General features: G+C 36.0%; 1 protein-coding gene across 1 annotated transcript in view; it reads left to right on the forward strand.

The window, feature by feature from the left end:
- Window positions 1–977: 977 nt before the first annotated feature.
- ADGRL2 (adhesion G protein-coupled receptor L2) overlaps window positions 978–13,494 on the forward strand; it is a 181,168-nt gene continuing 168,651 nt past the window's right edge. The window contains 1 exon segment of the mRNA XM_036026340.1: window positions 978–1,083. The gene's annotated coding sequence lies outside the window, so the exon portion shown is untranslated.

Here is a 13,494-nt window from a genome sequence, read left to right on the forward strand (position 1 = left end):
TGCTTGGTTGGAGGAGGCGGCAGCGGCGGCCGAGCAGGACGCTCCGAGCCGCGGCGCTGCCTCGGCGCGGACCCCGTGGCTGGCGACCGGCCCGCGGCCGGCCGCTGTCCGGCCGACCGGGTCGCCGCTGCGCTTTGCGCCTCTCCCGGCGCGGCCCCTGCACCAGACGGTCGGCCCCCGAAGCGCGTTCGCAGACGGAGGTAAGAGCTGCAGGAGCGAACAATGTGCCTCTGTGCGGGGCTTCGGAAACCTGTTTGCTTTGCGCCTCCTTCCCGGGGGTGGATGCGGGAGGTAGGGGGAGTCGCGGGTGAGTTGGGGCTCCACTGTTTGTTTATGTTTTGCCGGGCCAAGGGGGTGACCCGCGCTCGTTCGGGCTGCTCCCCTCCCCCTTCTCCCCACCTCCTGTCCTCTAAAATCGATACGCAGAACTCCCAGTCGGTCCAGTCTGCTTCTTTTTCTGGGGGAGCTGCAGTAACGTTCTCGAACCTTCAGTCTAGTTGCAGGGGGCACCGAGGGAGAGGAGAGTAGGATTGCGTTGTGCATATTTTGATTTGGGGGAAGCCTGCCTCGAAACGTTCCCGTTCACCTTTTTTTCACAGTGCGTCTGGGGAAGGGGGTTACCAGGCCGCCCTCGGCAGGGCTGCTCAGCTCCGGGTGCGAGGCCCTGCCCCCCCCACTTCCACCTCCCCGCCGGCTGCAGACCCGTCCGGGTCTGGAAGTGGAACGGGGAGGCCAGGCTCTGGGAGCAAGTTCAGGGGAAGTGGACGATGGGGGAGGGCTGGCCTGAGTTGTCTTGGATTGCTGTTTCTTCTTGTCGGCGGTTAGGTGGTGTGGAGAGGCAAGGATGACAGCAAAGCGCAGCCAGATGTGGCCGGGCTGGCGCTGGGGCTGGCAACGATTAGGAACGGCCGGCGGGGCGGGAGTGTGGCGGGGCCGGGCACCCGTGGGCCCTGGGGTGGGTAGAGAGCCTCTCGGACCCGCAGTGAGAGGGCAGCAGCGCGCCGCGCTGGGCCTGCGGGAGAAGTTACGGGCTGTTGGCTCCTGGGGTGGATCTGCGACAGAGTGCCTCGGAAAGCCTGGTTGGTAAGAGAGGGTACCAGGTGGGGAGTGGCTGGGAGAAAAACGTGTGGCTGGAGCGAAAGGAAACGGGAGACCCCTGGGGCTAACCGAGCGTGGGCTGGGGCGACCGGACCCTCTGTTGGAAAGGCAAGGGCGAGCTAAGCGACAAAAGCGTCCAGGCACCGTGGAAGGCACTCTTGCAAGACTCCTTCGTTTGGGGTCACCAAACTTTGTTCTTTTCACCGAACTGCGGGGCTTGGGATAGGGAAAATCTCTGGAAGCTTTACTTTGTGCCAAAGAGTCGCCGAACAGAGACCAAGGGACGTATGTCTTTCGTATGTTTTTTTAATCCTCTGTTCACGCTGTGCTCTGAAAGCGCAATTGGAGGGACAACTCCCGCGGTGTCCGTCTTTTCCTATCTTCTTTGGACTCCACCCCCCTCATCCTTTCCCCCTGTCCTGGCCCCCTTATTGTTGTCTCGAATTCAGACCGAGGAAATGTTTTCCTCCTGTTTCTTGAAAGGTGTCAGGCTGCTTAGCAGCTTCTCCAAGCAGCCTGGGAGCGTCTGAGCCGCAGCCACCTACCATATGGTTTCCGTTACAAAGGCCAGGTTCTGACGTGCTCTCCTCGCCCCCATCCTAAATTCCCAAATTTTCTTCTGCAGTCTTTACACTTTGTGCAGTCTTCTCTTCTCTCCAGAGGCATAGCTTTAAGGGACGTGGTTGGTCCATTCATTTCCCTGACAGTGTTTGTGTCTGGAACGGCCCCACCGAGTGTGCTCTTTGCTCAACTCGAGTTGCACAATGAAGAAAAGTCACATCCGTTTGGTAAATAATTGCCTGTTGGGATGTCTCTTACTAAATCAGGTTTGATCTTGGACGAACCTTCAAAGATGGGCATGAAGGAGGCAATATACATTCATAGCAGAAAATAGATTGGTTTGAATGGTGTCTTTGGCAACATTCCAAGTTGTGATGGGACTCTTGACCTAGGTAAAAGGTAACTTTGTAACTTTAAAAATTTAGTATTTTCCTAATACTTGAGAAACCCTTTATAAAGAAAATCTCCTTCTGTTCAGGTGTGTTATGGAACTTTTTGCTCTCCCTTCCTGCACCCTCCCAGAAATTTATGCATGATAGAGAGAATACTGCAGAACAACTGTTCTGTTGTTTAGTTTCTTCAGACATTCCGATTCTCTCCTTTTGTTGCTTGCCTCTAAAAGAGGTGCCATTTCACATCATTCTGCACAAATTGTTTGAATTAATGCAAGTGTGAATTCTTACCGTTTGAAGGGGACTATTAGCATATCAAAGGTTTCTTAGCTTCAGCTCAATTGAGAAAACTTCAGCCTGTCTTCCATTTGCTTCCAAGCGGGGCCCAAAGGGCAATGAGAATTGTAAAGGGTGAAAATAGGGAGGTGGATTCAGACTGTGTTTCTGAACTTTTACTGTTTTGTAATTATGTGAGCAAAAAACATTGTCTATTGCTGTGGAGCCCTTGCAAATGGCAAGACAATTATTTTCTATTGATAAATGGTTTGTTCCTAGAAAAAGGGTGACCTTTTATTTTATGATAGTCACTGTTGCCTGTCTTTTGGGGTCCCTTCAGTGGAAGAGAAAGCTTTTCCTTTTAACTTAATACTTTTCTAGGGCCTATACTTTTGTTATATTAATAAAATGGGAAAAGAAAAGCTTTTCATCAATCCATAAAATAATAGAAATCTTGTGGTAAAAGAACACTCATTTTTTACCTAGAAAACTTTGTTTTTAATACACTTGCTAAATTAATAGAAAAAAATCACTGGAGGGTTTTGAATATTAAAACTCAACAGGAACTTTGTTACCCAATTTCTGTTGCAAGTGTAAGTTTGAAAAAGGATTCTAAGTGATACGCAATTTTTTGTGAATTGTACTTAGAGAATTTTGTTTGGCTATCATTTGTCTAAAATTTTGCATTTTATCAAACAGTAAATGCTAGAGTTTAGCTTACAGTTGGTTTATTTTTCTTACTATTCATAGTGTATTTGCTAATGCTTTTTTATATTTGCGGAAGGATTCATTTGGATTTCTTCTCACAACTCAGTATCCATGAGGGAAGAAACAGGAACAAGTCCTTGGGTCATTTGGGTCATTTTGTGGTGAGCATATGGGTGAAGAGAGGACATTCTTCTTCCATTTTGGGGGAAGGACTGATTTCATTTATTTAGCTTTAATTTTCTAAAGCCTGGTTAAAGATGAAAATGAATCTGAAGGAAGGTATTGAAAATTTGCAAGTTCATATTTTTTTTGCAGTTTTACCTTTGATGGTTGGTTGATTTTGAATGTGAATTGATATCCCTTAATTGGAGGAGATATTTTTAAAAAATTAATGTTCAGATCTCCTTGTTCTTATTTCAATAATGAAAATTTACTCTAATAAACATTTGGAAGTAAATATTAATTGCATAACATTTTTGGACTTCAGCTTAATAGAATGAGAATTTTTTTCATATTAAGATTTTTTTAAAGTGGCATTCAAATTGTACATCATTACTCTGAAATCATTTTATGGTAGTTTGTTTATCTGATTCCTTCAGTTGTCTAAAAAGTACTTTCGAGGTAGAAAAGTGTTACATTGATGTAATTGCTATTATTGCACTTAAGTTTCTGTTTAACTAGTTTGCTTTGAATGTAGAGTGCTATAAAGAAAACATCTTTCAGAGCTATTAGTGATAATCTAAAAATTGTCTTGAAAACATGGCTCTTCATTTTACATCATGGTGATCCTGAATTCATCAAAACTCTAAAGGTGTAAAATGCAGTGAAAGAAAAGAAGATGTTTCAACATTTAGATGACAAAATTGGACTACTTAGAGAAAAATTAATGTGTTGTAGAAGCACTCCAGCTGCCATTTTCAATCACTGTGGGTTACTATGTGTTGGCAACAGAACACAAATTTAGAAATGCAGATAGCTCTGGGAGCAGGTAGTTGGAGAAATCAGAATACTGAATCGTGGGGTAGAACAGACTAATTATTTCAGGTTTTGACTTGAGAATTTCTAATAAATGAATTTTTTTCCAGGCTCTGACTCCCTGCTTTATTAATGGACTAACATCAAAGCAGACAACAAAACTTCCAAATGTTATAAAAACTAATATAAACATACAGCTCTCACATGGAGTACTACAAGTCTTAATTTAAGACAAGCAGTTGGAGTTTTTATTGCTCTAATTTTCACAATCAGCAGAAACATTAACACCAAGCTTCTGGGTGTTTCCTTTCTTAAAATTAGCAAGAGGAAAGCTTTAAAACCAAAGTTTACTTAGGTTTAGATCTCCATTTGAATCACGATTGAAGCTTTCTGTGTTTTATTAAAAATTTTAAAATATTTTAATGTCTTAAGTAATATAGGAATATGTGAACTACGATTGAGATTTTGGGAAGGTCAGGAAGTAATTAAAATCTGTACACCATAGAAATAAAATGTTACTGCTCCATTTTCTATCAAAAATATTCATTTGACTTGACATTAGTAAATAAATGTTCAAATGACACAGTTTATTGACAGTTCTGAGATGAGGAGAGCATTGGAGTTTATTTTAAGGTATGGGCTAACCATACTTGTATCTACCTGACAGAAATCTTTCATTTTAATAAGAATCCGTAGCACTTGTCAAATTGCTGATGTTTAATAAGAGTGCAGATCAGTTATTCTTAGATTAGGCATGAAATACAGTTTTGGAAATTTGAAGAATTTACTGTCATATAGTATTGCTATTTTTATTAAAAGTTTCTTCAGAGACTGTGCACTTTGCCTCTTGATGTTCACTGTATCGGATTGTGTGTCTTGAAGGAAAGGTATACATTTAATATCTGCAGAAAAGGTTCAAGTAGAATAAAAATGGAATTATTTCCAAGCTAGTAAATTTACTTAATTACAAAAAAAGGTTCATTTAGTTGTTTGCAAAAATGCCTACTTGAAAACTGCACAAATTGATAATTTTGAAGAGGATTAAAAATAGCAATGTTAGCGGCTAGCCCTGTAAAGAACTTGAAATTCTATTTTATGTTTTGGTCATATCAGTTCCTAAGATAAATTGTGTAAATATTAGTTCATATTACCTAAATAGATAACTGTTTTGTAACTATTTTCAAGAAAGATTAAAACATTTCTATTTAACAGACAGATTAAACCCATAGCTTAACTTCTCTTACATAACACTAATTAGTGTATTGCCCCACCCAAATATTCATCTCTTCAAATAATTCTTGATTAAAGGTTGAAAGGTTGAAAAGTGTTTAATCACCTAGATTACTGTAATTAGACTTGATATCAGAAAAATTGAGATGGTTTTCTGAAATTCTTTTACTACTTAGGATTGGTCAAGTAGTGATTATTACTGTTTTTTTAATGCTTTAAGAAAAGGTTAAGGAAATGCGTTATTTAGCCTAGATATGGTTAATGATTGGAATTAGGGAAACAGAATCGTAGAATAATGCCGTTTTTCTTGATCTACTGTGATAATTTTTAAAGGACTGACTGTAACGGGGTGTGTAATCCTTACATTTTATTCAAGGCATCAATGTAGTATTGTGAGTTCAGTCTTATAAGTAGATACTATAAACTATGAAAATCTCAATGCTATCTTGATGTAAGTAGGTATTTTTAAGTGGATCATTGTGTCATGAAAAAAAGGTCTTAATCATCCAAAACTACTTACAAAATCTGTTTAGGTCACTTACATACTTTCCAATCTATTCTTATCCAATGATTTTTAAAAAGCATTTCTTAGAAAAAATTCCATATTTTGCAAATAAAAATTATGTTTAAAAAAAGAAGATCAAATGAAGGAACCAAGCACTTAACACCTGCAAGCAAAGTGCAGTTTATAGTAAAATACTATTGATTGCTTTGGAAGCACAGAGCAAGTTTAAATACAATTTGTTTAATCACAACAAAAAAGCAGTTTTATGAAGTAATATAGTTTGTTTTCATAGAGGATTTGATGCATTGTGTGGTGGTAAGTAAAATCCTATCACACTTGTATAAATTTGTTCAATTACCAGAAAGGCTAAAAGGAAAAAAAAGCAATTTAAGTTGAAATTCAACAAAAATTATATTACCTTGGTTAGGAAGAACTTGTTAGCAGTGTCTAAATAGCTTAATAATATCAAAAGTTACCATGTTCCACAGTATAAGGATATTGGCGCCTGTTTTAATATGCATGCATCTTGTTTACTCGGTGAGTTTAGTTACGTGAACATTTTTTTTTCTTTTTGCTTTCTATTTTTGTTTTTATGGAAGCTCTTAACATTATTACATGACATTCAGGAAACTGCATGACTGCATGAATGTTATTTCCACTAACATTCTTGTTTGCTTTAGAGGTTTGTTTTTTAGTTTTCTGGATTTCTAGAATTGCAATCAGTTGATACTTCAGATCAGTGCAGTGAGATATTAGACATGATTTTCTGAATCAAAAGAGACCCAGTCCATCAGTAGGGATAGCTAGATTATTAGCAACAGAAACACATAGCAGTTTTTTTTTACTATTGACTCTCAAAATATACAGAACTCTGAATCTTAAACTCTTGTGCCAGTAACGTGGCGTGGGGCTGATCATAGCAGGTAGATAGCGTGGCACCTGTTTCATTACCTACACCCTGATTCATTCTGGCACCCAGATTTCCTGAAGTGCAGAAAAGGCACAACTACTGAACAGCCACTCGGCTGATTTTAGGTCACGAAGTCAACTTCCTGGAATTTCTGGGGGAAAACAGTTGAAAAGGGAGGACAAATGTCACTTTAAATAGAGATGTTTAAATCAGATTTCTGCCCGAGGGTGAAATTTAGGTCTGTTTTAGCCCGGATGTAATGTCTCCCTCTACAGAGCACAGCATTAATCACTACCTGACAAGAAATCATATGCTGAGCAAAACGGGTCCTGGTCGGTTTTGTCATTGATTTTTCCAATCTGTGAGGAGCACATTAAAAACCTTAAAATTCACACACAAAGATTACACCTTAGTATCTGAATTTTGGTATTGGAATTAGTTGCCTTAAAAGACGCCTACTTAAAGCTAGAAAATCTTAGGGAGACTTTTTTTTGTTTTTTGAAGGATAGGCTTCGTACCTTAATAAAAACAAAATTATTTTCTAATATTAAAAAGGAAGGTAGGTTAAGCAGAAGTTAACTTCCTGAAGTGCTTACCAAATCTTAATTCTGTTTTAAGATGCATTAAGTAACTTAAATAATGTGTTTTTTAATCTGATAGTGGAAAAAAGAAACAGATGATGAACTGTTAGTTCTTAGCCTTGAGGAGGGAGAAGTTGAGAAGGTGGTTAACCTTAGACACAGATCAAGGCAAACATTTTGTTAGAACAAAACCCTGTGTCTTTTTTTCTGGAAGAAAAAATAAAAGCTTTAGCCATTGTAGTAGCAAAGAAGAATGCATCATGAGGCTCCTAATTTAACAAAAATACAAGGTTTAGTTTTACTCTTTTATTAGGTAATACTGTTTAACTTCTCTTGGTCGTACATATAATGTACATACACAAGTGTGCAATGTGTATACACATAATGTACATATACTGTACATACACAAGTGTGCAATTTATATTCTTTTGTTTATACTAATACTTATTGACAGTTATTGGCTAAAAATTAGTGCAAATTCAAGTTTAAAATGTGAACTATGTGTGATTAACATGTCTGTTTTTAAACTGATTTTGCAAATGATATGATTTATTTGGTCTCTATTTTGTTCTCAAAAGTTATTTCCTGCCTTTGGACTGTGAAATGCTTGTTTTATCCAGACTTTGCATCATTTTGTAGGTATTTTACATCGGTCCACAGCTCAAACAGATTGTTGCTTTGAATTTAGATGACAGAATAATCTAACCCCAATTGCTGTCAAAAACGGTTCTTGGCTGCTGGGGGCAGGATAGGTGACCTTGCTTTTGAAGAACACTTTCTCTTGTAGAGGATAGTAAACAGTGTCTCTCTTTGGAGACAGCAAAAGGTAATTCTCTCTTTTGCTTGTAAAAAGTTCTAATTTTAATCATCTATTCTTAAAATACTGTGACATCAGTTCTCTGTATAATGGATGAATCATTACATGATTTTAGATAGAGTCTTTAGTTGATATATTTGTTTTATGCTGATTATATTTATTTAATGAGTTCTCAATTACAATTTATATTAAAAATCACATTGAAATGATTTTCAATTTCTACTTTGAAGCAAAGTATTTCTATTTGGAATTAGTTCTTTATCCCACTGGTACTGTTCATTGTTCACATGGATATTTTCTTCCTCTGCATGAAAAGCCTATCTTTTTTTACTGTTTACTGCTGTGGTTATTGATTAGAAGTTACAGAATACATTTTTATACAGTATTTTATCCACTCATTTATGTTTTTAATGTCCAGATGCTCATGGTATGTTTAAATTCTTAATTTCTCTGGTTTTCCTGTAGTTAACATTCCAGACAGTTTGGGAAACATTAATTTTGGTGATGTAAGTTTAATGCATTTGTATCTCTGTAATTGTACATACTTTCATAGAACTTGAGAAAGAATAATGTATTAAATGAAGAATAGATGGATTTTATATATCTTGTTTTCCATTTTATAAAAAGATTGACACAATTCTAAAACATTTAAGTTTGCTTTACATGCATCAGCAAATAAAAATTTTACTAAAATTATGATGTCCTAGACATTTTCATTTTTACTAAAGATATTTAGCTGTTTTTGTCCTTTTTAAAGTCTGTTTGTCATGAGAAAGACACTGTTTGAATATTAGGTGCTTCCTCTTGAGAACCGTATAGATGAATAATAGGGACATTGCTCTCTGCCTTGTTTTTCCTGCTGTAAATGCTGGGTGTGATACCCGTAGCCTTGATAGAAGCCACTGTTCATATTGCTAATTGGTTTTAAAGAACGTCTAGGGCCTGGTTATTTAGAACTATAATAGAAACAAAATTTCTTTCTCTTAAGCACTAAGAACAGTGCTTGTTATTAAGTTGCCTTTTCCCTTAACTTTATTTTCTTTAAGTGGAAAAAATATAACTGATATCTCTGTATGGCATTTCTGTATGTTTTAGCATGAAAGTTAGCATATCTTTTAAAATTTTTACTTGTTTAATAAAGATATTAGTTTTTTAAAAATCACTTTTTACAAACCTGTCAATTCAGTTCATTTATAGGTAAGCCAAACTGGATTTGCCTTAAATTCCTGCAATTGGGAAATCTTAAAATGGGAGGGTCATCAAAGATTGTTCAGCAACAATTTTTTTTTTGCTACACATTGCCCCCAAGACCTTGAAAACATTCTTTACAATTTTTTTCTCCCTTGGCAGAGATGCACCTTACATATCTATCTGTATACCTGGGGAAGGGAACAGGGGAGAGGAGAGTGTGTAAACAAATTTAAAATAGCTCTGAAAAGAAAAGTATCATGGTGGGGTAAAAACATTTTGCAAACCAAATCAACTTTTTTGTATTGAATTAATGAAAACAGGTTTATTGTACAGAAGTAAATACTCTCCAGCTTTAAGTTTTAGAATTCTAACAAAATGCAGTTGTTACTGCATTCATTTAAAATTGATCTTTTATCTTTCACTATAAATTAATCCTGAAATGCCACCTTTATATATTGGTCACTTTGCAGTCAGATGATGCATCAGATATACAGGTTGAGCAGCTAGGTTTTGGGGGGTCTCATTTGAGGGGGCTGCTGTGTAAGCAAGGTAATATTTTCTTTTCCCTGAAACACACCTTGTGAGAGTAGCCCTTGGGTGACTGAAAACTTCGTGTGTCCTACCTGCTCAAACTGCATTCCTAATCAAGATGACAAGAATAACGGTGTTGACCCACTAATTCTCAGGAGCAGGTATTTTGATCAGATAATTGGTAACCGATGGAACAATGCCAGATGATAGTATTTTTGTGCGACAGTGACCTGCGACTTTATGCAGGGAACTGCCTACATGTTTGAATATTTTTGCTAACCCTTGTTATTACCTGCAGAGGGAGCTTGTATATGACATAAAATAATCAAGACAGTATGATTTGGTAATTTCTCATTTGAAAATTGTTTAATTAACATACCTTTTATTTTTGTTTGAGAAAAATTAAGGAAAGTAAAGCATTTTGGGGTTAGCCATCTATTATAGCCATATAGAAATTCAATATACCAACACCAAGTGTTTATCATTCCCTATATTCACAGATTAATAACTGTGGTTTTTACTTTTTCTTAATTAGCAAAGATAATGTGGAAAACAAGGAGGATAGTGAATCAGATTCATTTTAAGATTCTACCTTTTTTTAAACAGTGAGCTACAGCTCTTGGAGGATAGCTGCAGAACCAGGTCTTCTTTAAATATCTAATAATTGTTATGAGAAATCCAAATTTTAAAGATAGCTTTTCAAATTATGTAAAATATAAAACATTCACTTGACACTAGGCAGTAAATTATATCCCTCTACTGAGTAGATTAATCAATAGATCAAAGTACATGAGTTGCATATGTTCTTTTCTAAATATAAAAATGGTCACTTTGGATTAATGACATTTACTTGTGATAATGGACCGATCAGTGCCGTGACATTTAAATGGGGAAACTACCAGTGAAGACCTAGTACTAAATGGTTTAGAAAACTGCTAACTTGGTAAAAAGCAAATGCAAGCAAGATAGAAAGTACTTTTGATTAATAACTGAATTGTATTTGTGAACGCTGTGTGAACTAAATTATAAGCTGGATACTCATAAATACTTCAGAGTTTTGCAATCAGGTATTTTGAGAATCAGGGTGTAAAAAGGCCTTTTGGGGCATTGGGATCTTCTTGTGAACAGGTTTTTTTTTTCACATTATGTGCATATACTTAATTGTGCCAGGAAATTTAAGGATAGAATATTATATTATGTAAATTCTAAGAAAAATGAATATTTCTGTTTTTATATTTTGGTATCATAATGTTATTTCAGAAAATGTTTGTTAGAAAGAAAAGGTTTTCCACCTATACATCTGTGAAAAGAGATGTGGTAGTTCATTTTTTTCTCTTAGTTTACCAAGGAATGACATGACAAATAAAAATATTTATTTTGTATTTTAAAGAGCTTTATTTCTTAAAGAAATTTATTGTTGTGGACTTATTATTTTATTAGCTAGCCTTTGCTAATGTAAACAGTCAGATCGTTACTGTTGCACAGAATGGCCCTCTGAGTATAGGGGGAACTTGTATGTATAATAAAGAGATTTATGGTACTTGCATGGGTTTTTATATAGCAAGGTCCTGTGTTATCTTAACAAGTCCATGTTATTGTACATTTATGCAGAGCATTTAGACATCAGCATAAAAATGATTGCAATAGCAGTTACACTTAAAGGATTATGATGGCATGTTTCACAAAAGTATATAAATGCTCCTTTTTCATAGAGTTATTGATTGGCATCCTGTACTGCCAAATTTACTTCATTGTCTTAATATGATAAAAAGAGCTTTCTTATCATAGTTGGTGCTAAATATAAAAGGCACCAGAAATGGAATCCAGTATTACAGTTCATTATCCTTTTCTTCAAATACCACACCTCCCTTCACAGTGAGGTAAGGGTTACCAGAAAATTCATTCCAGGAAGATGGTTCGGTGGGCAACAGTAACTGTCACGGAGTGCATGACTTCTGTGGGGTTGTTGGAAAGGCACAGCTAGGGTGAGTTCTGCTTGTTCTATCTCAAATTGAGGGTAGACTACTGAGTGTTTGGTAAAATAGTGAGATTTGAATCCATTGCAAAGAAAGTGAGCTCTTGAAAAATTAAATTATTGTTGAGTAAGTATTGTTATTACATTGAGGATATTTACAGCAAGGACATTTTTTGGCAATTGCTTTTTAGTGCAACATAACCCTGACATCCTTGGTAAGTTAGCAAAGAAGTTTTTATTGAGTATTCTTAAATACGTTAGGGGTAAATGTGTATGCATCAATTGTTCCTAGATCTAATTGAGCAGATTTTTTAAAAATGCTGTATTATGTGTAGAATGTAATACAAAGAATAATTCTCCAGATAACGATAATGTGTTATGAATATAGACTTGAAATAATCTTTTTAATATGAATTTTATAAAAATGAAGCTCCTATTTAAGAGAAAAGATGGTACATTTTATACTCTTTGACCCGAGTCAAATATTTTAACATGTTAATATTTTAAATGAAAGTTTACAAAACATGTAGCAAAAAAAATTTATTCAAAAATTTTCATATACCTATATGAAGAGTCTGAAATGCAAAACTGTAATCTGCGTGTTGCAAAAAAATATTTAAATTGCCTTATCAGGATTTAAAAACTAATGTGTTTATTTTAAGTATAAAGTGGGTAAATAATATTAGATTCTTTTCTTGCTTTTTATATGTTTCAAAGGTATTCCTTTTTGTCTGTTTGATTTCTTCAAACTGAAATCTAGCAGAGATTTAAAAAACTACTTTTTGCCCTGACTGGTATGGCTTGGTTGGGCATCGTCCCGCAGAGGGAAGGGTCGCAGGTTTGATTCCCTGTCAGCGCGCAAGCCTGGCTTCAGGGTTTGGTCCCCAGTTGGGATGTGTATGAGAGACAACCTATCAATGTTACACATTCACATCATGTTTCTCTCCCTCCCTTCCCCTGTCTCTAAAAGGAAATAAAATCTTTCTTTTTAAAACTACTTTTTATTTTTATTACACACATTTTAGTATGATTTTTGTGGCGTTCACATGATGGTGCTAATCCCAAGCTGCCCTGAAGAGTGAACAGATTTCTGTTCCTTTGAAAAACAATAACTTATAACACATATCACAAATTTTCTCTAATTTATATATAACGGTATTACCTTTATATAAAAGTAAATACCGTACCTCAAGAACTATTTGAAATTGAAAATAATACTGATGCTTTCTGCTTATGAATAGTTTTGTCTCATGGTTTCTATATTTTAATATAAGTATGATTATTAACACTGCTTTTTTATTTATATTTAAGGAAAAATAAAACTCATTTAATTATTGATTTTCTGTGTAATGGTTTAAAAAAATTTAATGCTCATTAAATCAGATTATTGATTCAAAAGGCATTTTTGTTTTGAGCAAATATAAGTCAAAGAAAAAAAGGAGTTGCTGTTATACCAGAAACCCTAAATAATAGGTTCTTTGAAATGACTTAGCCCAGCATTTTACTATTTGTCAGAACATCATAACAAATACTTCGTTATCTCTTATCTTAGTTAAAATTACTGGCCCCCAAAAGCTACTGGTTAATGCAAATATAAGTACCAAGACTTGTAAAATTTGTTGAATTTCATTTCAAGAAAATTGGTTTTACCTGTTTGCTACGTGGGATTCAGATCAGAGCTGCGGCATATTGAAGCATTTAAGAATACATTCTAAAAGCACTTTTCCATCTTTGTATTCTTAAT

The sequence above is a fragment of the Phyllostomus discolor genome, chromosome 5 (assembly GCF_004126475.2).
Source record: "Phyllostomus discolor isolate MPI-MPIP mPhyDis1 chromosome 5, mPhyDis1.pri.v3, whole genome shotgun sequence".
Classification (NCBI taxonomy): Eukaryota; Metazoa; Chordata; class Mammalia; order Chiroptera; family Phyllostomidae; genus Phyllostomus; species Phyllostomus discolor.